Source organism: Oncorhynchus keta, chromosome 26, assembly GCF_023373465.1.
Source record: "Oncorhynchus keta strain PuntledgeMale-10-30-2019 chromosome 26, Oket_V2, whole genome shotgun sequence".
Taxonomy (NCBI): domain Eukaryota; kingdom Metazoa; phylum Chordata; class Actinopteri; order Salmoniformes; family Salmonidae; genus Oncorhynchus; species Oncorhynchus keta.
In genome coordinates this window covers 45820697-45825943 of record NC_068446.1, presented here as the reverse complement: position 1 = coordinate 45825943, position 5247 = coordinate 45820697, and positions in this window count along the sequence as shown.

The window sequence follows — 5247 nt, the reverse complement described above, 5'->3', positions numbered from 1 at the left end:
ACAGAGAAGAAACCTCTCTGATTGGCCACTACACCACGTCGTTCTCAGTCACGCATTAAAACAGAGAAGAAACCTCTCTGATTGGCCACTACACCACGTCGTTCTGAGTTACGCTTTAAAACAGAGAAGAAACCTCTCTGATTGGCCACTACACCACGTCGTTCTCAGTCACGCATTAAAACAGAGAAGAAACGTCTCTGATTGGCCACTACACCACGTCGTTCTCAGTCACGCATTAAAACAGAGAAGAAACCTCTCTGATTGGCCACTACACCACGTCGTTCTGAGTTACGCTTTAAAACAGAGAAGAAACCTCTCTGATTGGCCACTACACCACGTCGTTCTGAGTCACGCATTAAAACAGAGAAGAAACCTCTCTGATTGGCCACTACACCACGTCGTTCTCAGTCACGCATTAAAACAGAGAAGAAACCTCTCTGATTGGCCACTACACCACGTTGTCCACTTGAAACTCATGCGGCGTCTATGCGTGTGCGTGTAGATGTGTGTGCGTGTGTGTGCGTGCATGCCTGTGCGGGAACGTGTGTGCGTCTGTGTGCGTGTGTGCCTGTGCGGGAACGTGTGTTGCGTGTGTGTGCGTGCATGCCTGTGCGGGAACGTGTGTGCGTCTGTGTGCGTGTGTGCCTGTGCGGGAACGTGTGTTGCGTGTGTGTGCGTGCGTTGCGTGTGTGAACCAACTGCCCCGAGCATGTCTCCTCATTTTAGAGTGCTGTCACTCCCTCTTCCTGGCATCTATTAACACGAGCCATTATCATGTTAATCTCTATGATTATAATAGTAATTTATGCGCATTGACTTCTATGCCGTGGACACACAAAGATGAGCTGTGACCTATCGAGGAAGACTTGGAGAAGAACGTACCTCACTATCTTTGTATCTCTTATTTTTCTCTGTACCATACGGCCTTTGCACGTAAAGATGTGGGATCTTAATTCGATCACTGTTTTGTTGCTGAGAATTTTCCTGTACAACAATAAATGCAAGCTCGGGGTATAAGGCTTCTAAAAGTTGGTCATTTGAATATTCAGGCCTGATTTGCCATAACAAGAAATGTATCAACCCCTACAAAGAATGTTCATTAGTTATAATCCACATAATAATTCACATTTCCTGTTGCTGCAGGATTATTTTCCTGGCTCAAATTAAGATTCTACATCTGTCTATCATTTTAGTTCTGTGTTTTTTGGTTCCCACCTCTTATTTTGACCTGTGTTTAAAAAAAAAAAAAAGTTTGGTGGTGTTATCTCTCTCTCAATTAAATTTCAATTCAATTTAAGGGGCTTTATTGGCATGGTAAACATATGTTAACATTTCCGAAGCAAGTGAAATAGACAATAAACAAAAGTGAAATAAACAATAAAGATTAAACATCACACTCACAAAAACATAAATATGGTGTTAAATAAATGGTGTGTGTTCTTCACTGGTTGCCTTTTTCTCGTGGCAACAGGTCACAAATCTTGCTGCTGTGATGGCACACTGTGGAATTTCACCCAGTAGATATGGGAGTTTATCAAAATTGTGTTTTTTTTCTCCAAATCTAATATGGTCATACATTTGGCAATGGTTAGGAAGTGCAGCTCAGTTTCCACCTCATTTTGTGGGCAGTGGGCACATAGCCTGTCTTCTCTTGAGAGCCATGTCTGCCTACGGCGGCCTTTCTCAATAGCAAGGCTATGCTCACTGAGTCTGTACATAGTCAAAGCTTTCCTTAAGTTTGGGTCAGTCACAGTGGTCAGGTATTCTGCCGCTGTGTACTCTCTGTTTAAGGCCAAATAGCATTCTAGTTGGCTCTGTTTTTTTGTTAATTCTTTGTGTCAAGTAATTATCTTTTTGTTTTCTCATTCAAATCAAATCAAATCAAATTTTATTTATATAGCCCTTCGTACATCAGCTGATATCTCAAAGTGCTGTACAGAAACCCAGCCTAAAACCCCAAACAGCAAGCAATGCAGGTGTAGAAGCACGGTGGCTAGGAAAAACTCCCTAGAAAGGCCCAAACCTAGGAAGAAACCTAGAGAGGAACCAGGCTATGTGGGGTGGCCAGTCCTCTTCTGGCTGTGCCGGGTGGAGATTATAACAGAACATGGCCAAGATTTTCAAATGTTCATAAATGACCAGCATGGTCGAATAATAACAAGGCAGAACAGTTGAAACTGGAGCAGCAGCACAGTCAGGTGGACTGGGGACAGCAAGGAGTCATCATGTCAGGTCGTCCTGGGGCACGGTCCTTGGGCTCAGGTCCTCCGAGAGAGAGAAAGAAAGAGAGAATTAGAGAGAGCATATGTGGGGTGGCCAGTCCTCTTCTGGCTGTGCCGGGTGGAGATTATAACAGAACATGGCCAAGATGTTCAAATGTTCATAAATGACCAGCATGGTCAAATAATAGTAAGGCAGAACAGTTGAAACTGGAGCAGCAGCATGGCCAGGTGGACTGGGGACAGCAAGGAGTTATCATGTCAGGTAGTCCTGGGGCATGGTCCTAGGGCTCAGGTCAGTTGAAACTGGAGCAGCAGCATGGCCAGGTGGACTGGGGACAGCAAGGAGTCATCATGTCAGGTAGTCCTGGGGCATGGTCCTAGGGCTCAGGTCCTCCGAGAGAGAGAAAGAAAGAAGGAGAGAATTAGAGAACACAGGACACCGAATAGGACAGGAGAAGTACTCCAGATATAACAAACTGACCCTAGCCCCCCGACACAAACTACTGCAGCATAAATACTGGAGGCTGAGACAGGAGGGGTCAGGAGACACTGTGGCCCCATCCGAGGACACCCCCGGACAGGGCCAAATAGGAAGGATATAACCCCACCCACTTTGCCAAAGCTCACCCCCCAAAGCACACCCCCCACACCACGGGAGGGATATCTTCAACCACCAACTTACCATCCTGAGACAAGGAGTATAGCCCACAAAGATCTCCGCCACTGCACAACCCAAGGGGGGTGCCAACCCAGACAGGATGACCACAACAGTGAATCAACCCACTCAGGTGACGCACCCCCTGCAGGGACGGCATGAGAGAGCCCCAGTAAGCCAGTGACTCAGCCCCTGTAATAGGTTGGGTATAATTGTGTTGCCTTCATGGGGCTCTGTGGGATCTGTTTGTGTTTGTGAACAGAGCCCCAGGACCAGCTTGCTTAGGGGGCTCTCCTCCTGGTTCATCTCTCTGTAGGTGATGGCTTTGTTATGGAAGAACCACAACCATAAAGGGCAATGGGTTCTATAACTGATTCAAGTATTTTTAGCCAAATCATAATTGGTATGTTGAATTTTATGTTCCTTTTGATGGCATAGAAGGCCCTTCTTGCCTTGTCTCTCAGCTCGTTCACAGGCTTTGTGGAAGTTACCTGTGGCTCTGATGTTTAGGCCAAGGTATGTATACTTGTTTGTGTGCTCTAGATGAAATTTGTATTTGTGGTCCTGGCGACTTGACCTTTTTTTGGAACACCATTATTTTTGTCTTACTGAGATTTACTGCCAGGGCTCCGGTCTGTGCTGCTGTAGGCCCTCCTTGGTTGGTGACAGAAGCACCAGATCATCAGCAAACAGTAGACATTTGACTTCAGATTCTAGTAGGGTGAGGCAGGGTGCTGCAGACTTTTCTAGTGCCCGCGCCAATTTATTGATATATATGTTGAAGCGGATGGGGCTTAAGCTGCATCCCTGTCGCACCCCACGGCCCTGTGGAAAGAAATGTGTGTTTTTTGCCAACTTTAACCTCACACTTGTTGTTTGTGGACATGGATTTTATATTTTATAATGTTGTATGTTTTACCCCCAACACTACTTTCCATCAGTTTGTATAGCAGACCCTCATGCTAAATTGAGTCAAAAGCTTTTTCAAATCAACAAAGCATGAGAAGACTTTTACTTTGTTTTGGTTTGTTTGGTTGTCAATTAGGGTGTGCAGGGTGAATACGTGGTCTGTTGTACGGTACTTTGGTAAAAAGCCAATTTGACATTTGCTCAGTACATTGTTTTCATTGAGGAAATGTACGAGTCTGCTGTTAATGATAATGCAGAGGATTTTCCCAAGGTTACTGTTGACACATATTCCACGGTAGTTATTGGGGTCAAATTTGCATCCACTTTTGTGGATTGGAATGAGCCAATTGGAATTTGTGTTCTGTATATTTGATCATTTCATCAACACCACCGGCCTTTTTTGGGTTTATATTTTGTCCTGTAACTCATTCAATGTAATTGGAGAATCCAGTGGGTTCTGGTGGTCTTTAATAGTTGATTCTAAGATCTGTATTTGATCATGTATATGTTTTTGCTCTTTGTTCTTTGTTATAGAACCAAAAAGATTGGAGAAGTGGTTTACCCATACATCTCCATTTTGGATAGATAATTATTTGTGTTGTTGTTTGTTTAGTGTTTTCCAATTTTCCCAGAAGTGGTTAGAGTCTCTGGATTCTTCAATTACATTGAGCTGATTTCTGACGTGCTGTTCCTTCTTTTTCCGTAGTGTATTTCTGTATTGTTTTAGTGATTCACCATAGTGAAGGCGTAGACTCAGGTTTTCTGGGTCTCTATGTTTTTGGTTGGACAGGTTTCTCAATTTCTTTCTTAGGTTTTTGCATTCTTCATCAAACCATTTGTCATTGTTCTTCTTGCCTAATAGTTTGTTGGTAGGTTTCCACACTACTTTCCTTCCATCTATAGCATTTTTTAATATTATTCAGTTCCTTTGGCTTTGATGCCTCATGATTTAGTATTTCTCTGTTCAATGAGACTGTGATTTTGCTGTGGTCTGATAGGGGTGTTAGTGGGCTGACTGTGAACGCTCTGAGAGATTCTGGGTTGAGGTCAGTGATAAAGTAGTCTACAGTACTACTGACAAGAGATGAGCTATAGGTGTACCTTCCTGAGAAGTCCCCTCGAAGCCTCTCTCTCTCAATTCAATATCAATTTCAATTTAAGGGGCTTAATTGGCATGGGAAACATATGTTTACATTGCCAAAGTAAGTGAAATAGACAGAAAATGTTGTTAAATAAACAATAACATTAAACATTAGTTCTGCCCCTGAGCAAGGCAGTTAACCCACTGTTCCCTGGGTGTAGATTAAGGCAGCCCCCCGCACCTCTCCGATTCAGAGGCTTAAATGAGGAAGGTTTCAGTTGAATAGATTCAGTTTGACAACTGACTAGGTATCCCCCTTTCCATTTCCCCTTTCCCATTACACACACTCTCTCTCTCTGTCTGACTCTTTCCCTCTCTCT